Raw genomic sequence first — 27771 nt, 5'->3', positions numbered from 1 at the left:
TAGATCGCACAGTGCTTGGCATACAGTAGGTGCTCAATAAATGCAGATGCAACAACTACATTCATGAATAAGAGCCTGTTTAGCTTAGTTTATGCTGGAAATTGCCGGGAAGTCAGGGTTAGATCTTTGCAGCAGCCTGTCATGGTTTCATGGAAAGATTTATGACAGTGGGTGTAATGAAAGAAGCAACCGCTGCTGCCGAGGTCTCCACCCACCTCTGCGGCCTGGATGGACAATGTGGTGGCAGAGGTCTCCACCGGCCTCTGCGGTCTGCATGGAGAGTGTGGCGGGATTTCGCCCTAGTAGCCTTGTCTTTACTGCCCTCTTGTGGCTAAAAGTTGCTGCTGCGTGAAAGCAAGAGATTTCATCGAGGCCTCAGAAGAGGGTATTTTTGCCTCCTGGAGCAGTTTTTTTTAGGATCTCTGAGTCATTTCAAGCCCAGTCCCACATACCATGTATGTATTTGTGACCTTCCTTCCAGTCCTTGAAAATACATTAAAAGAATAACAGCTACATTACTGATAGGGCCTGACCGGCTTCAAAATGAGCGTCAAAGAGACTCCAAGTGTCCATCGACTCTGGCTCAGGACCGTGTAGGGTGCTTGTATGTGGAAGAGGAGGAGATGACAATGCATATGGCAGGTGTCTGCTCTCAAAGACCTGACAGTCTATTTGTAGCATCTTCACCAAAAGTGAGTTCAGGATGACACCGAATGACACAGGACACTAATAAAGAATCATAAAAATACCTGTCAACCTAAGAGCCAAGGTTTGGAATCAGACAGGCCTGTGTGTATATCCTGGTCCCACCACTTACAGCTGAGGGGACCTGGAGCAGGCCTTCACCACTCTGATATTGTTTCCTCATCTGAAAAATGGGCCTGGTGAAGAGATCCTCCTTCACAGAGGCGTGGCACAGTGCCCGACACACAGCAAGTCCTCAGAGATGTCAGCCACTCTTATCATCAGTAAGGTTTTTGATTGTCTGGTACAGATAGAGAACAGCATGGGATGGAATAGAGGGATAAATATGTTCCGGGCCAAGGCCTTCTTGAAGGCAGATCTTCTCAGCTTTTGTATTCTCAGAGCTCACTGTAATAAGGTGTTCATTAATATGATAGTGCGTCATTCGCAAGATGACGCACAGGGCCGCCTTGTCTCAAGGCTGCTGGGAAAAGGCAGGCTATCTCTTGCTCAAGACAAAGCAACTTACTTCTGTGTCTCCCTCCTTTACCCATGGCTCCCTCCTTTACCCATGGCAGACATCACTAGTCAACTATTTCTCCCTCCTACACCCATGACGACATCAACCCCATGACATGGGAGACATCACCAATCAATCATGGCTCTCTTTCACATAGACCATGCAAATAATCTCAGAGTTCTCATTAGAGAGCTCCGGGCTGTTATATTTATTAAGCAGAGTGGGAAAACAGCATACAATGGAATTTACCTTTCCAGGTCTTGACTCATGGGTAGTTACGGCTGGATACACGAAGGGGGAGGGCATTCTAGCCAGAGGGAGCACAGGAAACTGAATGATGGGTGAGAAGACAGATCTGACAGGAAAGGAAGTCAGAGAGGGGCTGCTTTACGGGGCCCCTGGACTTGCAGCAGTAGGCGAAGAGAATCACCGCAGCTTGTTGGGCGGGTATGTGGTAAGAGTCCTGCAGGGGCCAGATGTCTCTGGCAGCCAGTGCCGGGAGCACTGGAAAGGGGCCTGAGTCCTGAGGAGAGGGGAGGAGGGCTGGAACTCAGGCCAAGGTGCTGCGGGAGACGAACCCCAGCGAGACTGGGAAGGAAGCTTTGTGGGCTTGGCGACTCCTGGCACATCAGGAAGGAAGGAAGAGGTGCCATCAAAGCTGCTTCTGACCTGGAGCTCCACGGGCTGGGAGGATAAGGGCCCCTTCAGCAGGAAGGGGGTCTCGGCACAGAGGAGAGGATGTGCTTTGTTTCAGGCTCGTGGCGTTGGAGGTGCCTTGGGGACATCCAGTGGCAATTTCCTGAGGGCAGCTGGAAATGGGAGGCTGGAAGCAGACGGAGAGCTGCAGATAGGAGAGAGGGAGAGGAAAGGTCACCGCTTTATAGGCTCAGCCTTGCTTTTACTCAAAGCAGTTTGGGCAGGAAAAGAGAGAGTGCATTCAGGAAAAAGCTGAACCTGGTGAAGGTCATGGCTTAATTAAGAGGTTATTCCAAAAGATACTGCATATCTGGGTCAAGTGTCTTTTTCACAATATCACCTAAAATGAGTAGAAAAAAATGTTTTTGTTAATAGAGAACAGGAAGTCTCATGCACAGGACCCCTAATGTCCCTTTTGCTAAGAAAGAAAGTGTATATTTAACTGAAATACCCAAGCAATCAGAAGAGAGGTCAGAGAGATGGTTCCTTTATCAGGAGACTCCATTTCCTATATGTGTCATAAAGTCACTTGGGCTCAAAGGTCAAACAGACCTGGATTTGAACCTCAGCACCACCACTTCCTAGCTGTGTGACCTTGGACAAGATACTTAACCTCTCTGAACCTTGGTTCCCTCATCCATAAAATGGAGATAAGAGAGTACCTAGTTCAATAGACTTTGGTGGTAATCAGATGAAATAATATATATAAAGGTTTAGTTCAGTACCTGACACGTAATAAGCTTTGAATGTATAAGAGTTACCTTTTTATTCTATCACCTCATTTTTTTTAGGAACAGATTTTAAACAACTGATGCATCTTTTCATGGCTGTTATGATTCCTGGGAAGTCCTCTGAGGGAGATAGAGAAACCCTACACTGATAGGAATCAGCAGGGTACAGTTTTTTGTCGAAGTCCGTTGCATCGTCCAGTAAGGAACAAAGTAGGAGAGGCCTCAGGGATTCTGCAGGAGATGAGCTGCCCGCTGGCCCCCTTCCGTGGGCTTGTGCCCCAGGGGGTCTGCTCTCCGGTGTCCTTCCCCATTTCCACCAGGATTTACATCACAGGAGCTCCTGAGGGGCCACAGGGACCAGTGCTACGGCCCCTTTGACCCATGGGTAGGGGCGCCCTACCAAGCCAGAAAAGATGTCCTTGAGCCAAGGTCAGTGACCTGAAATGGGGCCCCTACTTGACCTCGGACCTGTCCGTGAGACTTTTGAAGAATTCCTACCAGTGACGGCCTGCAGCACACTAAAAATCTGGAAGGTTCTGGTTCATAGGGTGGAGTTTAGGATAGAAAGGCAATTTGTTGTGGGAGGGATTAACTCATAGCATAATAACAGTACCTAACATTTACCGAGAAATTCCTCTGTGCCAGGAACTATTCTAAGCATGTACTGCCTCACTCCATCCTCGCCATGACGGGGAGGGAATTATCATCCCCCTTTGACAGATGGATCGCTGACGTGCACAGACGTTAACAAACTTCCCTAAGATCTCGTAGTGACTGAGTGGCAGAAGAAAGATCTGAACCCAGGCAGCCTGACTTCAGAGCCTGTGCTCTAACCACTGTGCTATAGCTGTGTCCCAAGGCTGAGCCCACACGCAAGGGAGGGAAGGGCCACGGAGTGAGGTGGGACCTTCCGTGGAAGGCTCTGCTGGTAAAGGAACGGCTCAGAAGCGCTGTTCTCCGGGTCCGAGCCCACCGCGGAGGAACGCTTCGCCTGGTGCCAGGCATCCAGATAAAAAGCCTTTCCATCAGATGCTCTCGGTGGTGAGTCACCCTCCGGAAGCTGCTGGACTCTTCTCAGCCCATGCTCTTTTATCTCCTTGTTCCTTTCCTGGGGATAAATAGGACACGGAGAGAATTTCTCTAATTCCTATATTTGTTCATGTGTTATTCTCATCCCCCCAAAATGTTTAATAGGAAAGAAAAAGAGTTCCCTGTTACACTTCCTCCTCCCACTAGTGGGGAATGGGAGCGAAGGCCCAGGGCATGTCGCTGAGTGACTCTCCTTGTTCAAAGTGTGACCCAGGGGCCTGACCACTGCTCCCACCTCTGCGTCCGCTCTAACAAAGCCGTGGAGAAACAGAGGGCAAGAGTGGAGGGCCGAGAAGGGCAGGATGTGCTCAGGCTCCCAGCTCCAGGAGAAGGAGTGAAAGGGGTCACTCCTGACTAGGGGACACTCAAAGAAATGCATGTGTATGCCGTTCTCCTGCAGCCATCAGCATGAAGCTGCGATGCTGAACCTTAGCATCTTAGGACAAACCTCAGGTGGAAATGGCAGAAACAGAAATATGGAAACGTGTCTCAGGTCACATGGGCCTTTGGAGAATAGAGTCACAGAGACCTCCTCCTGCTGTCCTATTCCTGAGTGCACACGTAGCCTAAGTCAGGCACAGGGACGTTACGGAAGGAAAGACTGAGTCCACCCATTCACAGATTCACTCCCTCATTCCACAGACACTTGCAGAGTGCTTTCTCTGTGCCAGCGATCCCGCTGTGAGTGGGGGACACACAGTCAAAATGGACACAGTCCCCAAGGAGCCTACAGTTTGGAACAGAGCAGACCTCAGGCCTCCAGCTGGAGGACCACATAGCCCCCCCAGATCGCTGTGTGGAAGCTCAGAGACCCGCGGGCCCTTCACTGCTGCCCCCACGGGGGGGGCACAGCGGCAAGGGCACCCCATTCAGGGCTGGGGAGGAGGGAGGTGGCGGCAGGCACCCCTCGGGGTCCCGCCTGAGCCAGCTGCCCACTAAGCCTGAGCCCCGAGCTCAGTCAGCCCTTCTCTGCTCACGCCGAGAAGGTCTGGGCAGACGTGCGTGGTGGACTTGCCCAGGCCGAAGGTGTCGGGCCATTCTTCCCTGTCTCCTCTGTTCCCACCATCACCAACCTATTCAAACAGCATGGGTCACAGGAAGAGAGGGGGCGCGGGCACTGTCACGCTCGGCTTTGAGGGGCAGGTGGAATCTCACAGAGGATAGACGCACAGAGTGGGAGCCAGATCTGCCTCAGTTCCAATCCCGGCTCTGTCCCCTTGAGCAAGTGTCTTAATCTGTCTGAGTTTCAGCTCCCCCAACCGCAAAGACTAGATGCTAAGAGGACCCCCTGCGAGGGCCATGGTGACATGAACAAGGACGATGTCTGCAAGGCGGTTAGCATAGGAGACGGCACATCGTGGCCTGTGGGGACTGGTGGCTCCTGTTACATTAGAGTTAGGTGTAGTCTTACCACATTCTGCTTCTTGGAAAGTTGGAGTGACTTTAGAGTTAGGAGACCGGGATGAGAGTCTGGTCCTGCCCCTCCTCACTGCTCTTTATGTCCATCAACGTCTCTGAGCCTCTCTTTACTCATCGTGGGGAAAGGCATACCTGGTCTACTGTGACGTGGGGATCAAATGAGACAGCGATGGGAATGGGTTCTGTAAATGAAGTGTAGTGTGAACGGAGATGATGATGGGCCAAGGACAGCCCCGTTTCCATCCCACCTCCGCGGCGAACAGCACCTGGTACCCAGATCTTCCTCCCTTCCTCCGAGGCCTTCTGGCCCCTCTCAGGAATGGAGTATTTCCACCTGGCTCTACATTTGACTGCTCCCCAGTCTCTAATGAAACTGCAAGTCCTTTGAGGGGGCCAGCCCCGTGTTTATATATAACTAAGAGAAGTTATTCACTGCGTTCAGGACTTCCCAAGCATTTTATAGGCATCATCTCACATCCTCCTCCCAACAGTCCTGCAAAGAAGGGAGGCTGTGATCCCCATCATCTAGATGAGGAAACTGAGGCTTAGAGAAGTTAAACACTTTGCCAAAGATCCAATAGGCAATGTATGACTTATTCACCAGGACCCACAGCACATATTGGGACCCAGATCTGTCTGACCCCAAGCCAAGCTCTCAACCCCCTGCAGAGTTGCACCCAGGTGAACACCCAGTACAAGCATTTTGCTTGGTTACCTCTGACTTCTATTTTATTCCCATCCCACACCTATAAGAGAGGACACCAGACAAGAATTCATTAATCATAACACAACAGCCCCCTTTAACATTATGTGGGCGTTGAGGGCACATTGGTGACCAGGCAGGCACAGTCTCTGGCCTAATTCAATCGATAGGTCTCTGAGCACCTACCATGGCCAGGCCCTCTTGGACAAGCTGGGATTTAGCAATTGACCTAGCAGACAAGGTCCTGCCCTCAAGGTGCATGTGTTCTGATGAGGAAATGGGCAACAGATATGGAAAGGCCGGCAATGAGTGAACAGAGCTATGGGGAGTATAAGTCAGAATAAGGAATAAGGACTTAGAGCATGATGGGCATGGGGCTCTCTTCAAGTTGAATGGTCAGGAGAGGGCATGTCCAAGGAAGTGGCATTTGAGCAGAGACGTTCATAAGTGAGGAGACGAGCTACCTGGGGTGGTACAACAGGCATTTCAAGCAGAGGGCAGGGAAAACACACAAATCCTGACAAGGGAGCATGCTGGCTGCACAGGAGGAACAGCAAACAGGCCAGAGTGGCTGGCATGGAGCGAGCAAGGGGAAGAAGCTTCGGGTGAGGCTGGATCAGTGGATCACAAAGGAGGTTGGGGTCCATGGTGGACTTTGAGTGAGACCGGAAGCCATTGGAGGTTTTGGTAGACTAACAGAGAGACAAAAATCACACTGCCTTTCCTTATACAGACCAGTGATTCTCCACTGGAGGTGATTTTGCCCCACTCCTCACCCCGAGGACATCTGGCAATGTCTAGAGACATTGTCAGTTAATCACAAGTGGGAGCGTGCTAGTGGCATCCAGTGGGTGGAGGCCAGGGATGATGCTAAACATCCTAAAATGCACAGGACAGCCCCCTCTGCCCCCAACAAAGGATTATCTGGCCCCAAATGTCAATGGTGCCAAGGCTGAGAAGCCTGGGTGTAGACCCAAGCATGGGCGATACGCTCTTAGGAAGATGGCAGGGCTCACATAAGCCATAATCAGGTCCCTGGGGCCCTGAATCCCCCCGCGGGAAATATTCCCTGCATTATTGTTGGGATTTCCTTTTCTGTTCCAAGAACTGCACTTCATTGGGACACATTCCAGGCCACTTCCTGCTGCTGGCGCCTGCCGTGCGTCTAACCTGGGATGATGAATTTTCTGTGCTCAGGGCCATGCGTGTATGTATGCAGCCTTGACGTTTTGTGTGCCTCCTGCATCCTGACGTGCAATTTATTAGGCCTAATCCCTGTCTGGGGTAACGGTAAGTCTTCCCTGTAGAAATGCTGGGGAGCAGGATACGCCCCATTATTATTTCCTTAGGACCCCGCTGTGTATTCCGGTCGTCCTGGAGTACATCTCACAAGCCCCTTGGATGATTTAGACAAGACAGCCGGGGGCCTCGTTCCTCCCAGCACTCAAGACAAAAATCCACAAATTTCCATACGTACATCCCAGGCTCTCTTCTTATTACTAAATTCCCCCTTTTCACGTCATGCCAATTTTGTCCTTCCACATCAGGAGAGCATGTGAATATTTTAAAAGAAGCATCGGGCATTTCCTGCTTTCTCAACAACGTGAGCCGTAGATTCAAAAGCTAACGTCACAAGGGTGTCTAACCTCAGAACTTGTGCGTCCAGGGGCCAGCTCAGTGGAGCAGCGGTTAAGTTCGCACGTTCTGCTTTGGCGGCCCAGGGTTTCCTGGTTTGGATCCCGGGTGTGGACATGGCATGGCTTGGCATGCCATGCTGTGGCAGGCGTCCCACATATTAAAAAAAAAGTAGAGGAAGATGAGCCCGGGTGTTAGCTCAGGGCCAGCCTTCCTCAGCAAAAAGAGGAGGATTGACAGCAATTAGCTCAGGGCTAATCTTCCTAAAAAAAAAAAAAAAACAAACAAACTTGTGCATCCAGTTTCCCTCTGAAATTGGCATTGATGGAGACTGCTAGGCAAGTTAGCATTTCATAAATTGTCTTTCCTCCTTCAGTTCAACCTGTCTAAACATGCAGAGTGGGGGGAAAGGCGTGGAATTATCCAGAGACTTCTAGTCTCTGCTCCTCTCAAGAACAAACAACACTCTCTCAATCAAATGACTTTGCCCTTAATTCCGCACCCCTTCCTGGGCGCAGGGTCAGCTCTAACACACCCTACCTGGCAGAGTTTAAGGTCCCTGGATTCTAAGTCCCCAGCTCGCTAAGGTAAGTTGTTCTTTGTGTGTTCATTTCAGCTAAGAGATTCCTTCTTCTGGGTCCTTTTCTCCCCCATCCTACTGCATGGAGTCTCCAGCTGACTTGACCTGGGGATGATTCATAAACCTTTCTTTTCCTGATACCGAAAAAGGCCCACACCTTGCCCAAGGCCCCCACTATCATGCATCTTCCAGCTTCACTCAGCACCATGGGGAGCAGCTGGACCATGAATGGGCTGCAGGGGGCCGTGGAGTTCAGTCGTAACAGTACACCTGGGCAACCGAGATCCCTTGGGTAAGTCGTTGACCCTCTCTGAGCCTCAGTCTCCTCATCTGGCACCTGGGAATCCCTGGACCTACCTCAGGGCATTGTGGTAAGCAGCAAATGAGAGAACGCCTGTGAAAGCAGGGTTGAAACTGCGAGGGGCAACTGGAGTGCTGTGATTCTAATATAATAGAATCTTTTCATTATAATAGAATTTTGCTGTGATTCGATGGAAGGACAGCAGTAGGATGATGCGAAAGGAAGTAGCTCTCCTCTCAGGCTGTGGTCAGAGTGCCCAGGGCTCGGTCTGCGCTGGGGTGAGACCACTGAGCTGATTGTCACCAATTGGGTGAATGGAGAAGGCTACCCTGCATCGCAGCCTTGAAGGCAGGCTCAAGGTTCCATATGTGAACATCCTGATGGTCAGCCTTCTCCCGGGAATTAGATCTCTGATGACATAGGACAACAGGAAGACTCTTCTTCCCCTTTTGCTTGGCGTCCGGCAATGCAGTCATGGAGGAAAGTTCACACGCTGTTTGGAAGTCATTTCTGTTTAGCTCATCAATAGTTGCCTTATAAAAACGATTCCATGCCTAAGAAGCATTCTAAGCCTTTTTAAGCTCCAAAGATTAGGGTGAAACAGGGAGGGGGTGGGAGGAAGACAGATAAACAAAGGACCAGAGAGCGTTCTCCGTGCAGAGAAGTAGATTCTGTCCTTTGGTTAGATTAATCCCCAAATTGGAACTGGCCCTGAACATTGTTCTGAGAAAGGAGAGCCCAGATAAGAAAGGCCCCTCCACAAAGCCCCTGCATCGCGCTGTTTGTGGAAATGCGGACAGCGTCCCTTCCCTGCAGCCAGAGGACAGAATGACAGGCCCGCAGAGGACAAACGGAGGGTGAGAGTTTCCTCAGGACAGTTGGACGAGTGGGAGAGGGAAGAGGAGAAGCAGCAGTGGCCTCGTGGGGGCTGCTCAAAGGTTCTGTCAAACCACCAAGTTGTTTTTCCGTCTCAGCCTGAGCACCACCAACCTGCCTGTTTTCACACTATTGAAAGCACGAGCATTGAGTTCTGCAAAGACTGAGGGGCAGCCCAGGTTGGCTTTGCCTCCAGTCCAGGCAGAAGGACAGGTGCAGAGGACCCTAACACCCACCCGTGGGAGCCAACCCCCTCTCTCTTGGCAGGCCTGGTTTCCAACCCCAGGACCACAGCTCTCTCGGGAAAGTTCGGCTTTGGTTCTGAAGGACTCCGAGTTGACGCTTGAAGGCTGGAGATTGTCATCAGAGGGGCTAATGGGACATGAGATCTGAGGTGGGTCCCAACAGGATTAATGCAGCTTGACTGCCTTAATGCTCCAAGACAGTTGAGAGCTTCCAAGATGACCGCGCTCATTGGCAGGTGTTGGTGACTTAAAATAAGTCATGCAGGTTCATTGTCACCCCGTAAAAACTGAACTGCAACGTCTGCAGGTAGGACCTGTGAGCCCCCGCCGTCAGGAGCAGGGGTGGGACAGGACCCGGGGCACAAGAGCCTTGCAGAGCGGGGCTGGCAGGGGCAGGGGCTCTGAGGGCAGTGCCAGCAACCTCGCCCAGTTTTGTTAAAAATTGAGGAAAAAGAGGAAGAGAGGACTAGTCAGAAGGGAGGGAGATAGCTCCAGGCTAAAGGAGAAACGAAAGCTCTCCCTTCCCCTCTGTCCACAGCCAGTAGAACTGAGATGAGCCTGGGAGCCCAGCATGGATGCTGGGGAATGGGGGTGTTGTCTGCCGGTCTTGGCAGGTGTATGGGCAGGTAAGGATGGGGAGGACCACTTCCAGGCCGTGTGAGGAAGGAGCCCCAGGAGAACACTGAGCTCCCTGTCCTCGCTGCTCCAAGCTCTTCGAGCACAAGGAAGGACACCCACTGATGGGGATCTGGGAACCTCAGGCACATGTCAGCTTTCAAGTGTTGCTTACTGACTCAGCTCAGGTCGCATGGGCCTCTCTGTAATTAATTTTCTCCACCCACAATCGTGTGGCAGGAAGGATGTTGAGCTTGCATGCCTGTCTGGCATCTGAGATCTTCCCAGGAGGACAGGGTAGGGAGTAGGATGGGGGAACATGCCAGAAAAGGCAACAGTTTGTGCAACTAGCCTAGGGCAGCTGGGGAGAGGTCCACCGATAGAGAGTTCCAGCCTCAACTTGTTTTCCAGGTTTTTACGTGGCATCCAGCACATTCCTTCCAACCTCTTCCCTCTTCCTGGCTGCCATTCTACCTGTCTTCATCTTTTGGAAAAAAATTAAATGTATGATTATTTTAGAAGATATAAAAATATCGTAAATGTTTATTGAAACCACTGAAATGCACACTCTAAAAATAAATTTTTAAGAAAATTGCATCAAAGTGATATGCACACACAATTTAAAAAATGACAGCACCCAATGGCTTACCATGAAAAACAACCCTCCCCTCTAAGCCCAGAGGCAACATCTTTCTAATGTTTTAAATTGTTTCTGTTTTCAGTTGTCCTGGTGGTCACCTCCACATCCTCAAATACTCTGCTTATACCACCATTTCTTGCTTTATCGACCACGCACTTTGTCTACTGACCTTCTACTTGGAGAGACGAGGGTTTGGCTCACCAAGACACTCTCCCATCTGTCCTCCTTCCTTCTTCCTGACAGGACTGATGCACAGCTCCTAGTTCCTCCATTGGTCATCTTTGTCTAAATGATGCCTGCAAATGCATTGTTTAAACACATGTACCATCTACATACCCGCACGTGTATGAATCTGCATACTATCATGTCTTTCATCATTTCTCTTACCATGTCTTCATCCACGTCATCTCAAAACAGTTGAAAACACTTGGTCGGAGGCTGGAATTACCATACACAGCTTTGCGGCTGTCCCACAGACAAGCAAAAAGGAGAGAGCAAAGGCATGAGGAGCTGGTGTCCCCAGCCCTGGAAAGTGGCCCAGATAAAATGAAGGAATCAACGTCCAGCCCACTTTTGCTTACACACACATCTACTACTGGGTGGGCAGAGGCCAAGAGAAAGCCTGGGCACCGATCAGAAAGCCCTGGAAGCAGGTCAGCACTGGCCTCCTCTTGCCTGCGTGGACTCCCTTCTTTAATCTTCCCCCTCCACCAGCCAGCCAGCTCCTAGTTGTCAACTGAGTCGACCCCCCGCCCTGTCACCCCCTCAGCAGTCACCCACAGCAACATTCCTACCCTTCTAGAGGCTACTCCCAGCTCTGCTTCTCTGCTTCCTGCCTTCCTCAGCCAGTGATGGATGCAACAAATATTCACTGAGCACCTCCCTGTGCTTAGACACTGAGAACATAAGCATGTACAAGACAGACACAGTCCCTGAACTCTGAGAGGGGGACTTAAGAGGCCATTGAAAAGGACAGCCAGTAAATAAATTAACTACATATTGTGGAAGTACCATAAAGGATGTGGAGACAGACAATAATAGCCTTTCTCTTCTCTGAAAAGAAATACCACTAGGCATTTAAGCTGAGACCAGAGAATATGAAGGAACCAGGCTTGCAAAGAGCAGCCTGAAGGGAGGTCCAAGATGAGGAAGGTGACTGTGCAAAGGCCCTGTGGTAGTGATGGGGAGCAGAGTGTGTTTGGGGAACTGAGAGGAAGCTGTTCAGCTGGAGCTTGGGAGGCAGAGGGGAGAATGGCCCAAAGTGAGGCTGCTGAAAGGCAAGGGCCAGACTACGCAGGACGTAATTGGCCAAGTAGAGTTTGGATTTTATTCTAAGCATAATAGGCAAGTGTCAAAGGATTTCAGCAGGAAGCCAAATGACCCCATTTTTTGTGCCTTAAGATGTCCTTTCTGGAGATGGACTGGAGGCATTGATGGGATTCTTCTCTCCTAACTAGAGGCATGGACACCCCATCTTTCTTGGAGAAAGGGGCCCATCTCCTCTCCAGATGTTATCATCTGTCGCCAGCAAGTCATTCTGGGATCTGGGAGGATGGAAGGTGCTCAACAGAAGAGCCGTTCAAACCATGGTGGCTGCTTGGCCACATTTAACATGGCGGCTCTCACATCACAAACCAACAAAGGACGCACCTGCTTCGAGCATCATCATCCCGGGGTGTGTGGAGTCCAGCGGAGCGAGAGAGGCAGCCGCCTGACACGGTTCTTTCCCAGGATTTCAAACTGGGAATCGGAGACTGGAATTACAGCCACATGCGTTTCAGTCCTCTATTAACATTTTTTTTTTTTTTTTTTTTTTTTATCACCTGAACTCTTTCCCTGTCTCCCTGGCTCCACAGCAGGGGTCCCCATGTGATTTCTGCCGGGATCCACCCCCACTTTCAGGGAGCTGGGTTTGAGGTGCTGCCCTCCACTTTTCAAAGCCTTTCCCCTGGTCATCAGAGAGTGTCTCGTCGGGGTTGGGCTCTGTGAAATCCGGGCCTTTCTCCCCCAGCCCCCACCCCTCTCCCTTCCCTCCCCTCCCTCCACCCCTCCACTTTCCCCTCTCCTTTATATTGAGTCATCTGTTCAGAGCAAAGCCATCTCCCGGAACTGCCTGGACGGGATCTTGTCTCCCATCAAAGCCTCAGAACCTTCCTCGGCCTGGCTAGTGGTGTCTGTCAACACTTTTACTGCTGGAGCCTCCGGAGACACTCTCCCCTTCCTGGAGTTGTGGGGAGGAGCGTCACTTGCCAAGGCCCAGCATGGGCTGGCGTCAGCCGGTGGGGCTGGTGCTTAGAGTTATAGTTTGCTAATTAAAGCGAGGCTTGAGGCAGCCATGGGTGCTGTAGGGCGCGCGCCTCGGGCAGCACGGGCTGGGGAGTCAGAGCCCATACTTCACGTTCCAGCTACACCACGGACCAGTGGGCAGATTAGCTCCTCTGAGACTCAGTTATCTCATCTGTGCAATGGGGCTGATGACTGTAGCCTCCTCTTCATAGGGTCACTGAGAGGGCTAAGTAAGATTAAAATACAGTATCTCTCCTTATCTCGGGGCATACATTTCAAGGCCCCCAGTGGATGCCTGAAACCACGGAGAGTACTGAACCCTGTATATACTGTGTTTCTTTCCTACACATACATACCTACGATAAAGTTTAAGTTATAAATTAGGCACAGTAAGAGATTATCAACAATAAGTTCTCTTTGGCATATCCGATTGCCAGCGCTGTGGTACTTTGGGGTCATTATTAAGTAAAATGGTTACTGAACCCAAGCACTGTGATACCAGACAGGCAATCTGACAATTGAGAGGGCTAAGTGAGGACCGGGTGGGTAGCGCATAGGGTGTGGATCCGCCGCACAAAGGGAGGACTCAGGTCTGGGGGTGGACGGGGTGGAATGGCGTGAGATTTCATCACACTACTCAGAATGGTGTGCATTTTAAAACTTGTGAATTGTTTATTTCTGGAATTTCCCATTTAATATTTTTGGACCGCGGTCGACTGCGGGTAGCTGAAACCGCGGAAGGCAAGACCACACATAAGGGGGCACTGCTGTACGTCTAAAGCGCTTAGCACTGGGAAGTATTTAAGGAGGTTCCCTGTCATTGTCACCAGTGAAATTCCAGCGGGTTCTGTGGGTGCTGGGATCACAGGGGAGGCCCAGAAGTTTCCAGAGATGCCGCAGGAAGCGAAGGGAACCGATAGGCTACCTTCTCTTCTCCCTCTGTCCTCCAGTCTCTCACTAGCGCCCTCCAGTGGCCAAACCTGCCCAAAAGCTGGAGAGCAAGACAGCTAGATAAATACAGCTCCCTCTCTGGCAAGATAAAGCAGCGGGAGGCCAGGGACCGGGTCTGAGAACAAGCAGACGTCCACGTGCAGTGTGCACGCGTGTGCGTACTTTCACACTGGGTACATGTGGTCTAGGCTGCATGTTCACAAACATAACACGTCAAGAAATAACAACAAAGCACTTTACCTAATGTAGGCGCTCACTGATCTTCCTCTTGAGGGAGGGACTGTATCCAGGATCCCGAGAGACCTAAGCAGTGGTTGCAGAGCGGAACAGCAGCCCAGCCCGGCAACCCAGAGCCTGCGCTCCCACCCGACACACCGCCAGCCCCGGGAGTCAGCTCAGGCTGGACTTCGCGTCGAGACCATGGTCCCGTGGCGTGGTGGAGTGGCTGGAGGTGCCCACGCTCTCTCAGCCAGGAACAGGGTCCGCTCCCTCAGGAAATGTCCCAGGGCAACCTCTCCCCTGCTTTTGTTTTTCACATATATGCGCTTTACCACTTACGACTGCCCTCCTCAGCAACGCTCACTCTGGTAGCACAGGAAAAGTAAGAAGGATCAATTACCCGAAAAATAAACAGCAGCATTTGGGAAGAAAAATATCGAATTCTGTTCAGGTAAATGCAGCATAAATTAGCATAAATAAATTTTCTGGCAGGAAATCCAAATGATCGCCCTCATTTTCTCCCACCCCTCCCCAAGGCTCCAGGTGAGTCTGGGTGAATGGGGGGGCAGCGTGGAGCGCAGGCTGGAGGCGCCCATCCCCTCCCTCCCGTAACCTAAACAGCCAGACCCCAGCCGGCTGTTCTTCCGCGGCGTCAAAGACCAGGGTCCGAGGTGAACCAGCAGGCATCTAGTAAGCAGGCAGGCAAGCCAGCAAAATGTGTTCTTTTTTTTCCCTTTTGGGAGAGCAGGGTGATGGGAAGGGGAGGGATGATCTCCCGTCTTATTTTTATGAGTCACTTGGGCCCATACTGGCAGGAAGCCCAGCCCCCGCCCTCCTCGAGACCTCCCACTACTGAACTGCGTCATCACCGGGAGGAGGCTTACCCAGTCCAGAGGGGAATCCGCCCAAAATCCAAAAACCAGGAGGAGAGAGACCTAGGAGCGGAAGACAAAGGTTGAAAGCTGGCCCACGGATGCGCTTTATGTGACAGATGCTGGTGGCCCACACAGGTTAAAAATCAATGATGTAGGGGCTGGCCAGGTGGCACAGTGGTTAAGTTCCCGTGCTCCACTTCAGTGGCCCAGGGTTCACCCTGTTCACCTGCTCCGATCCCGGAGTGGACCTACCACTGCTTATCAAGCCATGCTGTGGCAGGCATCCCATATATAAAATAAAGGAAGATGGGCACAGATGTTAGCTCAGCAACAATATTCCTCAAAAAAAACCCCCAAAAAACCAATGACATAGTTATCAATTTTTAGAAATTAGAAGAATTCAAGATTTCTGGCTTCTTTTGAAAACGCTAACTCTCTGGCCACAGGCCCACATTCCTACAGGGCAAGGATGCTGATGCTGCGTGGAGCCATCCCCTTTAGATGGGGCCTGTACTCTCCAGTTCACCACAGTCTCCACCACTCCCTATTGCTCCCCATCCTGAAGCTAAGTGTTAATTGCCTTTCATCACCATCCTTAGGCTGTTTGCCTTGCATCTTCCCATTCAGCTCATTTCAGATTACCTGCTTGCCCCACCCTTTCCCTTTTAGGCATCTCATTAACCTATTATTGCCATTACTTCTGTCCTTGCTGCTTGCCACCAGTTCCCCTGGGGCAACCAGAGCCCCAGAGCTGCCCTCCCAAAGTTACTTCCCACTCTGCTTCCACTTGAGGCTGCCATGCACACAAGCAGTTTACTCTCAGTTCCTTGAAAATGCATTGTCCCCCACCCCCTACCTCTGGGCCTGTGCTCTCGACATTTCCCCTGTGTGCATGCTCTTCTTATTTTTTCTCTAGCAGCTAAATTTTAGCCTCACTATTAGTTTTTTAATGCTGCCATCCAATTTACTGTACTTAGCGGCTTAAGCAACACAAATGTATTCTTTTCGGTTCTGTAGGTCAGGTAGCCAACGTGAGTCTCAGCGGGCTAAAAGCAAGGTGTCGGCAGGACTGCACTCCCTGCTGGTCCCCGTCTTTTTTTTTTTGCTGGCCGTCAGCTGCAGGCCGTTTCTCAGGTTCCAGAGGCCATGCATATTCTTGGTCCTCCTTCTCCATCTTCAAAGTCTGGTCTCTCCCACCCTTTGAAATCTCTTTCTTCTTCTGTTTCGTCCTTCTGATCCAGCTAGGAACAATTTTCTGCTTTTAAGGACTCATGTCTCTAAGAAATTGAGCTCACCAGATAATCCAAGACCATCTTTCCTTCCCAAGGTCCACTCTCTTAATCGCATCTGTAAAGTCCCTTTTGCCATGTAAGGTCACACATTCACAGGTTCTGAAGGACTAGGCCACGGGCAACTTTGGCGGCCATTATTCTATCTGTCTCTCTTTCTATTCCATTCTTTCTATTCTGTTCTATGCTATTCTGTTCTATTCTATGCTATGCTATGCTATGCTATTCATTATCACATTCCCTTAGAAGCCCAATTCAAGTCTGACATGTTCCAAAAAGTTCTGTTTAACCATTTCTCTTCTAAACTACTGTGCTGTGTGACCTTGGGAGAGTCACTTGATCCCACCGTTTCTCGTTTCCATTGGGTGCAGTGGTGTGCTGGTGAATGTTTAGCAGCTGGCCCTCCAGAGTGGGGGAGAAGCCCTGATCTATAGCATTTGCCAATTTCTATGATATAAATAGTCCCACATGGTTGATTTCAAGCTACCAATATGATGTTCCTGACTAGCACTGGGAAGAGATGTGTAAAATCAGCTCTTGCAAGTTAGCACGAGCCAGCTCAAGCACTCCACTGCTTGTGTGTAAAATGAGGACTTGACTAGTTTATCCAAATATCATAATCAGCTAGTGATCATCAATGATTTCTCAAAAACTGGGAGACTTCTGATAGCTCTCTTTGTAAGTGTGTGTCTCTCTGGGGATGGTGCCGTCTCCAGTGTAAATGTTTGAGAGAGACGTCTGTGAATAACATATCAGAGAGCTGGTTTCGTGAGACAGGGCTGGAAGAAAGAGACCCAGAGACCCAGAGACCTCTGGGGTCTCTTGGCCTCAATGTGATCACAAAGTGCCAAATCCAACCATGAAATGAGCTTGGCTTTAAGAAAATATACGATTTTTCTAGAAGCTAATTCAGATGTACAATGGTTTGTGTTATGCTTTCCTTGGGTACACATAATCAAGTGGAGGAATCAAATGAAGAATGAACGGTTCTTCAGAAAAGAACCGTTAGGATGTTATATAAAGTACATTAATAATTTTCTCTTGTAATAGGTGCATTCATTTGTGGTTGTTGAATTTCTTGCTTTGAGGCAGCCCAGGAAAATAATAGCTGCATTTATTGAGTACTTACTATATGCAGGGTACTATGCAAAGATCTTCCACATATTACCTAATTCAATTGGCCTTGTTGGTTCCAACTGGTTGAATAACCAACCAGTCCCAGGTCATTGGGCTAGAAAATGGGGGCACTGGGATGCAGACCCCGAACTCCCAGCTCTGCTGTTCCGGCGTGTGAACACCAGGCCTCAAGACCAGCTGGCAGCCGAGATCTGTGTGGGAGCCAGTGGGCGGGGTCAGCTGGAGCCGGAACCAGCAGGAACATGAGTATTGACAGGCAAGGGTGGCCTGTTTCTGAAAGAATCAATTCCCATGGGCCCATCGACAAGTGCTCCCTTTATTTATTTGCTCTTGCTGCCGCTTCTATTTACTCGGCTCCAAGGCTGGAAGTCAAGGATGACGGCTGAGTAGACTCAGGCTGGATTCGGGGACCTGCCATCGTGAGAGGGCGCCATCGCTTGTTTCTAATCACGCCTTCATCCCTCTTTCCTCTTCCTTTTCTCCCTTCCGAGACCCCTGCTATCTCACAGACCCCTAAGGTGACAGTTACACATCCATTTCATTCTGCAAACTGTTATTGAGCACCCACTGTGTGCCATGGGCTGGAAATCCGAAGATGAATGAATCACAGTCTCAACCCCAAAGTGTCCCCGGGAGTGACTCGCCAAGGTCTTAAGGTCATAAATGCGGAGGATGCCACAGGAGTCCTTAGACAGCAAACTCCCACTTCTAGGAGAAGAAAGCTTCCCCCAGGAGGACCCACCAGCTGAGCTGTTAAAGGGAGAAGGGTGGGGTTCTCCCCACAGCAGACGTGGGAGAAGACTTTCTGGCGGGGGAGCGTTTAGGATGTTGGTCAGGGAAGTGCGGTATAGTTGGGTATAAAGTTGGTGGGGAGAGGAGAACGCAGAAGTCGCCAGGCGCCAGCTTAGCAGGGCATCCTATGTCTCTCTAATCGGCCTGGACTTTGTCCTGCAGGCAGTGAGGCACCATTGATGAGTTCTAAGTGGCTGAGTGATACAACCAGATTGGCATTTTAGAAGATGGCTCAGCTGGCACAGTGAAGGTGGGTTTGAGGGCAGGGCTGAGAAACTAGAGGCTACTGCAAAGGTCCGGGCAGGGATGTTGAGGGCCCAGGCCATAAGCGTAGTGGTGAGGGTGGGGCTGAGAGGACAGATGTGAAGATGGGAAGGGGGGAAATGAACTCTGGAGAAAGGGGGCTATTTAAGACAAAGTCACCTGTCCCCAGGCCAACTGATAAGCACTGACTGCGCAAACAATTGCAGAAATGGCTGCTAGGGCAAGGCCCGGTGACAGCACACAAATCGATAGTCAACAGTTCAGGGAAGAGGGAGATCAGCATGAGCGAGGGAAGAACCAGTCCTCCATTGGGAGGGCGCTGGGTTTAGGAAGCCTTCCAGCCCTCCAGCACCACATTGGCAACCTCGGCAAATGAACCACATTTTACAGTTGGGGAAACTGAGGCTCGGGGAAGTTGCTGATTTGCCCAGGGTACCGAGCTGATACAAGAGGAAGCTAGAACAAAACCCCCATCTCTGGAGACCAAGTTTAGCTTCTGGCCACACTGTCCCGACTTCCTCTTCTCAAATTCTGTGACGCATGTTGTCCGTTCCACGCGATCTAACACTTGACTTGTCTAACAATTGACACTGGTCTAATTGTGTCATAGGGTAGTAGTGGCTTTGCATTTGAGGGCCAGGCGACATGGCAGGAGCTATTCTAAATGCTTATACGCTGTGAGCTGACCTAGGCCAGTTGGTTCACTGAACACTGTCAGGCTCTTTGGGAAATAGCAGCGCTCTCTGCTAATTAGAGGAGGATGGGAGACACAGTGCCCCGCTCAACCTGCTGCCTGGCGGCATTACAATACGAGTAGTTCTGCCACATGGACAAAGAGGCCTACAATCTCTCACGTGTGGGGCCCTGTGCGTCCCCACGCGCGGCCTGTTCAGGCACTCTGATGCTGATCGCAGGGAAGCGTCACTGCAATCACAGCTCAATGGCAGGGTCCGCCGGCCTTCTGGGTGGACCAGGAGTCAGAAGCAAGACCAACAGGAAGTCTAGACCCAGAAATCTTCTCTGAAGGTATTGGCGGCCGGCTTCACCAGATTCTTTTCTTTTGTTTATGCCCAGGCGAAGACACCTGCTTGGTCATTTCACTCAACCATCTATCTTGACTACTGCTCATTTCATCCACAAAAATCTATTTTTTAACACCCTTTATGCTAATAACTGGGCCCTAGGTGCCGCTTTAGACATAGTATTTGAGGCTCCTACATAGACACTCAGGAAGGGACTCATTTCACAAGGGCTCTGTGCTGGCATAGGTCCAAGCACTTTGCACTTAATATGTCACAACCCATTTAATTGTCATGACAACCCTATGAAGTACATACTGACATTGTCCTCATGTCCCAAATGGGGAAACTGAGTCACGGGGAAGTTAAGGGCTGCTTCCCCAGATGGGGTGAGAGAGCCTTGAAAGTAGAGACTGCAGGTGTGGTCTGTCCTCCACTCTCCGTCTACATTGCCCAGCCCAGTGCTGGGCAAACGATTACCATGTGCTGGCAATCATCACCAATATGGCGATTGGTTTTACCGAATGGTCAGAGGCTGGAGGGTGTGATTAAGCCTGAGCGGTGGCTGAGAGCTATCCTGTAACCACACATGGAACCCATTCTGCACCGACCATTCTTCGCACGTGCCTTCCTCCAATTCCCACGCATCCCATGTGGCTCAGCGTTGGCCTCAGCAAGGACCTGTTTGCATAGATGTCTGCAGATTTTCCTGCTTGGTCTTCCCTCAGGGGAAGAAGCTTCTTATGCATCTTAGGATGTCATGGTACCCAGCATTCAATGAATTATCCTAAAATGAGTGAAAGAAAGCATGATTTAGGGAGAGACATCACACAGCTGTGTGTGTGTTGTTTCCACTCTCGTCTAACTCCTTTTACAAAAATTTGCTCCATTGATTATCATGCCAATTTGGAGAAAGAGGTAGTTTCTATAGTAAATTGAAAATAAACCAAGAAATGGAATAGAAAAAGGTAGAAAGATAACACAAATCGAATACCTACTGTGTGCCAGCACTTTCACATATATAAGCTCACTTAATCACACAGAACTTATTTAAGGCAGGCTCAGAGAGGTTAAGCAACTTGTCCAAGGTCACACAGCAAGCAAAAGGCTTTGCCACTGGTTCTGTCTGGTGCCAACTCAGGCTGCTGCCACCACACTGCAGAGAGAGCAAGCAAATATGCTTAGGAAAGATGTCAATGGCAGGCGATGTCTAGAAGAAGTACATTTTAGAGAGATGCCCAGAGGTCTGCCTTGCCCAAAAGAGAAAAGCTTTTGAAAACATCACAGCACACTCTATATAGAAAGCTGACAAGTCTAAACAGAAAGGGGCACCCAAATCTCAAGATCCCTCCTTTCTTTCAGGTTTTCTGTTACATCGAAGGGAGGGCGAGAAACTTTCCAACATTCAAAATGTATGCAGAATTTTATTCAAAAATGTTTAATAAATCAAAGATGCACTTAGAACAGGAAGCGTCACACAGCCCAGGTGATAGCTCTTTGTGAGGCTGCAGATCCAAGGGGCGGACGTGTGTTTCTGTACAACTGATTGATGGGATGGGAGAGATCAGGAAAAAAATACACCCTCTGCCATAGACAACCACGGAACAGAGGAAATTTAAAATGCGAGAGGGAAGATTGAAGCTCCACTGAAAGATTAAAGAAAAGAAAGAAGTACAAATAGGCAGATCAATTATCGTGTGAAGATGCTGAGGTGTTTAATTCGTATTGGGCTGTGCTGCATCTGGAGGTTACTGGTTGTACTGCTTCGATGGTTCTTACATCTTTCTAAACGTCATGGATTACAGGGGTCAGAACCACCAATGCCCAAAGGCCAGGGTTCGTTTTGGCAAGAGGGAGGCACCTCTGAATTTGGAGTCTGTGGCTTGGCTGGGAGCCCTTTCCAAGGGAGCGGCTTCTGTCGTCTGATCAAACATGGCTATCACTGGCCCTTCCTCCATCTGTGTAACCATCCATCCATCTATCCATCCATCCATCCAGCCATCCATCTATCCATCCATCCATCCATCCAACAAATATTTATTGACACTCCATACCAGATCCTGAGCTAGAGGATAAGGGTATAGCAGTGAACGTGGCAGACAAGGTCCCTGGGCTCATGGAGAACACTGCGTGAGTGTGAAGGGCCCATGATGAGCCTGAAGACGTAAGCAGAGGCCAAATCAAGAAAGGCCTTGATAAGAATTTGGAGTTTTATTCTAAGTGCAAAGGGAAGATATCCAAGAGTTTTAAGCAGGAGCATGACATAATCTGATGAGGTTTTTATATGATAAACTGGATGGTGTAGAATGGATTCAACAGGAGGCAAGAGTAAAACAGACAGAGCACTGAGGGCTCTATTGCAGGAGTCTAGGAGGGAGATGATGCGGGCTTGGTCTAGAGTGGGGGCAGCAGAAATGGAAGGTGCTGGAAGGATTTGAGATACATTCTGGAGGTAGAAGCAAGCCTATGATTTGTGTTTGGGGAGGGGAAGCAGAGGCAGAGCCAACAATGACTTCCAGGTTTTCAACTTGAAGCCGCATCTATACTGATGTCATTTTCTTTCTGTTTTTTTTGGGGGGGAGGAAGATTAGCCCTGAGCTAACATCTGCTGCCAATCTTCCTCTTTTTGCTGAGGAAGACTGGCCCTGAGCTAACATCAGTGCCCATCTTCCTCTATTTTATATGTGGGACGCCTACCACAGCATGGCTTTTGCCAAGCGGTGCCATGTGCGCACCCGGGATCCGAACCGGTGACCCTGGGGCCGCCGAAGTGGAGTGTCCGCACTTAACCACTGCACCAGCTGGCCGGCCCCCGTGATGTCATTTTTTAAGGTGAAGAGGACTGGAAGAGGCCATTCATTCCTCCTATCCTCCAACTGTCAGGAGGATGCCGGGATTTCTTGAACACCTGCTGTGTACTGGACACTCAACACCTGCTTCTGAGAAAATGAAAAGAATCTGCAGCTTGGGTTCATCCAGACTCCTGGCTCAGCCTGATAGATAGGTACCCTTCTTCTGGCCATGCTGAGGGACAACATGGAATTCAGGATCGCCAGTGTGTCAGTGGGGTCCCCATCCTGTTTACCCAACTCCAACCTATGTTCGTCAGATCATAAGGTTTTTTAAAAATCAAAATTGACCTGGAATTGATCGTAGAAAAAAAGAAACCTTTATTTTTTCTGTAAAACTGGCTTACATATGATGAAAATCATGCCGAATGATCAGGATTTTTTTTTTCCTTTGGCCAACAGGGAGCTTAGCTATAAATCTGTAGCTCAGCTTAATAACTGCATAGAGTTTATGGTTTCCATAATGGCATTCTGGTTTTCTCCTTGATATTGATTACCCCAACTCAACATGTGTCTTCGTCTGCCTCATGGACCCGGTTCAGCCTGGCCATGTTTGTCACTCCAGCCGTCTCTGATTGGACCAAGGATAGACTGGGGATGCTCATCCAAAACTTGGCTGAGCCATTCAGGTTTCCTGAGTTGGATATTTGAACTAAGGGGTGTGGAATAAATTTCCATTCAATAGTTGTGGCAGATGCTATAGTGTGCCACCAGCTCTCCTATTCTCAAATGAGGCCCTTTTTCTCTCAGCTGCCAGGTGATGGCTACTGCAGGTTCTCAGCTGAGTGCCTCTCTGAAGATTAACACTTAACCAGAGCTGCCTTGTCCAAAGTCATGCCCCTTCCACTGGGATAGCCCATATCCAATGACGTGATGATCCTAGTACAAAGGCCCAGCTCCCTTGGCTCTTGTCAGGACAACACTGAGGGGCTTCCCAGCTCTGGAACTCTCTGTGGGATGGGCCTCTGTTGTGACTACATTGCAGCCCAGCTTCTCCCGTTGTCCAGTCCTGCTTCCCTCACTCCCCCATGGGTATTGATCCTAAGAGCTCTCCCCACTAAGCTTCCTGCCCACAAATCTCAACACCTCTATCTGTTTCCTGGGAAACCCAGCCTAAAAAAATAGTGGCTGCTTCTGCTGGAGGACATGATTTCTTTACTAAACACTGGGCACATTGCCACCCTAATAATAAGTAATAGTAAGGACAAAGACAACACAGAAATTGGTCAGGCGATGGGCAATCTTTGCTATTAGACATCTGTTTTCTTCAGTAACTTCCTGGGGGCTTGGGGTAAATGGTAAAACCATTACCCCAAGACCCTAGAGTCCATGCAGTAGAATGGGAAGAGCACTGGACTTGAAGTCAGACTTCAAATCCTGGCCCTGTCTCAGGCAGTGTGACCTTGGGCAACTTATTTAATGTCTCTGAGCCTGGGTTTCTTTAACTGTGAAAGGGGTCAAATCACCTTGCAGGCTAGTTATAAAGACTATAGCTTCTCAGGATCATAAAAGCACCTGGAACATAGAAGCTGCTCCATAAATGCTGCCTTCCTTTCACAATCCTCGGGGGCATCCCAGTATCTTCCAGGTTGGAGAATGGGATGTGCAGTACCAACGAGCTTACAGAGAATATGAACACACTGAACCACACTCGGGGCTCGGGGCAGAGTGGGAAAGGTCACCTGCCCCATGCCAAGTTAACAAGGCATCTCCCCAGCTCCTTTCCCCCTAGAAGTTAATGGATCAGGCAGGGGCCTCTGGGAACACCAGGAAGGAGAAATGATGCTTCCCGCAGGAGGTCTTCTCTGATTAGGGATGACTTTAAGAATTTAACCAAAGACCAGTCACGTGACCATGAGTGAGGATCGTCCGGAGACCGTAAGTCCACAAGGCTGGCACCTGGTCTGTCTTCTTTATTCTCTACAGCACTGTCTGGCACACAGTAGGTGCTCAATAAATACTTGTGGAATGAATGACAAATGAGCTTTAGTCCCCCACCCCACAAAGAGGTTCTGATGATTCTGGGGTTGGGGGGACATAATTTCCGGACAAACACTCTGAGGGTGGCAGTGTCGCCTCAGTCCAGGCCCCCTCCATGTTTTCCTGCATGTCTCCCTGTTCTCCAGGGCTCCTCAAGTTGTGCAATGCTTTGGCTGCATCTGCGTTGCTTTCTCCTAGAACAGTGATCCGCAAACTGTGGCCCTATTTTTCTAAATTCGATTTCGGTGGGACAGAGCCAATATGTTACAAAGCACATATGTGCACATCATACAATATGTACAAACACCCATTGGTATAAATATTGCCTGTGGTTGCTTTTGTGTTAAAACAGCAGGGTTGAGTAGTTGCCACAGAAACTGTATGGCCAGAAAAAAACTAAAATTTTTATTGTCTGGCCCTTTCAGAAAAACTTTGCTGACCTCTGTTCTAGAGAGAACAAATGAGAGAAGGCTTCCCCCAGGAAGGTGTTCATTCCTTCTCTGGGTTGGACCTTGGACTCACCGGGCTCAAGTCGCTTTCAGCTCTGAGGGCCTAGGGGCTCAGCAAGAACCATTCCATGAGAAGACTTTACTGATGCCAAGGCCAGTGGGTTTTGCAAAGTTCTTCTCTATGCCAGCTGCTGCACTGAGCACCTTACGTTCACGCTCTCACGTACACCTCTCCGTAACGCCGTGAAGTGGAAACTATATTATCCCTGTTTTACCGATGAGGAAACTGAGGCCCAGAGAGAGTAAATGACTGGCCCAAAGTCACACAGCAGGCATATGGCAGAGCTGGAGTTCACTCCAGGTCTGTTTTGAGTCCAAGCTGCTGCTCTTAGACACCTGTCTCTGCTGCCTCCTGATAGTGAAGACCTAGAGGGAAGAAGACGTTATTACTCTGGGAATACAAACAAACACGAAACAGGCTGGTTCAGGCCCTAACCCGGTACATCAAAGCTCTGGCAAGAGCAGTGTGAGAAAGAATCAGCCCGCTAGGGGACCAGAGTCCCAAGCCACCGGAGGCAGGACAGGGGCTCTCCCCAGTGGCATGTAACCCAACTCGTGAGAAAATATCACTCAGAACTTGGAGACAATAGACTGACGATAACATCTGAACCCCCCACCGGGATGAGAGCAACAGGCTTGTATTTGAATTTGAAAATCAGAGATCCCAGGTTCCAACTCCCCAGATAAAGACATATGACGTGATAAGCCAGCCCTATTGTCCTCCTAAATTAAAAGGATTAGCATCTTTTAGAGCATTCTCTCCTTTAGGCTACGTGCAGAAATTTATTCAATTTCACATTGCAGTGATGACAGAACATTAGGGAAATGAGAGACAATATGTAGGACGCCTGTGGTTATTACACAAAGAGCAAAATCGTTCACTTTTTGCTTGTGATAAAAGGAAGATTACATGTCAGGGAAATTCATCTGGTTTGAAAAGATGAACAGCCAACTCACCGGGGTCACTTCCTGTTGACACAGGAAGAAAAGCTTCCGGTTTGTTTTCTGGGAATCTCACGAGTTCACACAAGGCCGTGGAGGGGAAAAGAGATGCCGAGGTCACGTGAGTGGTTCAGTGATGTGACTTGCCTGCAGTTTTCACTTCTACTTTTCACTGTCTATGCAGATGCTCCGAAGCCTCCAGCTTTGAATCGGGAAAACAGCAAATTCCTCGTCTTCAGCCCTTGTTCTGTGATCAGACAACCATCAACAGTGTCCTCAGCACCACACTGACGAGCCACCCAGCCACCATCACTCCGAGGGCCACCTCTCAGTCTATGGAAACCTCTCACCCACCAAGATTTCTGTTCCATTATTTGTTTCATTCTTTTTCACACTTATCACTAACTAAAATTAACTTGCTTACTTTTTCAGTGTCCGCCTATCTTCCCCCAACCAGGATGCGTCCTCCTTAAGAGCGAAGTTCGTGTCTGCCTCCTCCACCCCTGCATTGCCAACGCCCGGCTCACAGCAGATCATCGGTGAATGTGATGAATATTAAATAGTGTTCATGAATAAATTGAAGTGTATTTGAAATTTTACAAATACTGTTTACAAATAATGTTTGGGCTGAGATCTGAACGATCCATGAACTAGGTGAGTTAAGGAACTTGCTAAAGAGTGAACAGGGTTAGAGTTAAGAACAGAGTAAGAGGTGGAGTGAATATTATGGGGAGGGTAGGATGAGGTTAGAGAAGAGCACTAGTCTCTATATTAGTCCCAGAAAGGTGGACTAGCGTGTCCATGTGTTATAGGGTCAGGTGGATGTTGACCAGGGGTGACTTGATGGCTGCCTGAAACAGGGTGGGGACAAAGTAAGTGGAGAAAAGCAAAAAAATTGGGAATTATTTAGGAGATAAAATGTCAGGATGTGGTTTTTCCTTCAAGGGTCATCTTGTGGCTGGGGCATTGACTTTGGCCTTCTCCTGGGCTGGTACCTGTGGGGGCCTCCATGGCTAGCCACCTGGCTGCCATAAATGGAAGCAGCCCCTGAGCAGTCGGAGTGTGTGTGACAAATACGGATGGCAGATGGGCGAGCAGAAGGCCCAGGTGAGCACCCGCCTCAGTCGGCAGCGGGGTGTCAGCACCTGGAGTTAGGACTCAAGCGGGCGGATTCCTGGAGCCCGTGCATAGATTACCGTGGGCAGTCAGCTGTTTACAGTGCTCAGGATGATGCCTATGAAAGAGATCAATTATGTCCACGAGAACCCACACGTGCTAGGTAACTGTCGCTTGATGTAGCCCTCCCTGCAACCAAGGTAGCTAAATAAGGAACGTGAGAAACAACCGGCCCCAAATATGAGCATCACATTTTTCCCCCTCTTGATCAAAGACAGACTCCAGTGAAAAGGAAAAAAAATGATTAAAAAATAAAGACCTTACGTAATGAAATTTAAAAGAAAACTTTTGAAGCCGACAAGGAACCATGGGCAACGCTTCAAAGGGCCCAGAATCAATGTTTGTCAATAGCAGTTTTGCATCCTTTAATTTATCTTTCATGAATATAAAGTGTGATGTTAGCAGAAGCCCATCCGTGCCTTAATTCTGTTTGAGATTTGATGAATCAGAACTCTATCACCACTCTGTCCTAATCAGCATGGCAATGGCCTGTGGCAGAGGCCTCACCTGATGGAGCTTTCCTCCTGTGGCAGGGACGCTAGTTAACCATCGGGCCTTCTGCACTGAACATTCGGCAGCCCCCGGGTGCACCCGGGAGCCCGGGGGGTCTTCCTTTCTTTGGAGACTTTCTTCCTAGAAAAGGAACCACCCCGTGACTCAGCCAGCCCCAAAGTTACCATTTGTTTAATCAAGATAGTTGGTTTGCAAAACATTAAACATTAAACAGTATTTGATGCCTAGTTAATAAT

The 27771-nt window shown here is 49.5% G+C and overlaps 1 long non-coding RNA gene across 3 annotated transcripts; it reads right to left on the bottom strand.

The window, feature by feature from the left end:
- Window positions 1–1377: 1377 nt before the first annotated feature.
- On the bottom strand, window positions 1378–27677 carry LOC123278138 (uncharacterized). 3 transcript variants are annotated; one of them, XR_011493762.1, is made up of 10 exons: window positions 27530–27677; window positions 25862–26093; window positions 24918–25270; window positions 20178–20353; window positions 15075–15125; window positions 14212–14555; window positions 12385–12488; window positions 11122–11199; window positions 10904–11030; window positions 1378–2045 (listed from the first exon to the last, which is right to left on the bottom strand). It is a non-coding gene; the product is annotated as an uncharacterized lncRNA (long non-coding RNA). The 3 variants fall into 3 exon arrangements; XR_011493759.1 differs by having other exon boundaries at window positions 14212–15125; XR_011493760.1 differs by lacking the exon at window positions 1378–2045 and adding an exon at window positions 2069–10578 and having other exon boundaries at window positions 14212–15125.
- Window positions 27678–27771: the final 94 nt, after the last annotated feature.

The sequence above is a fragment of the Equus asinus genome, chromosome 2 (assembly GCF_041296235.1).
Source record: "Equus asinus isolate D_3611 breed Donkey chromosome 2, EquAss-T2T_v2, whole genome shotgun sequence".
Classification (NCBI taxonomy): domain Eukaryota; kingdom Metazoa; phylum Chordata; class Mammalia; order Perissodactyla; family Equidae; genus Equus; species Equus asinus.
This window is presented reverse-complemented; position numbering and strand designations above follow the sequence as displayed.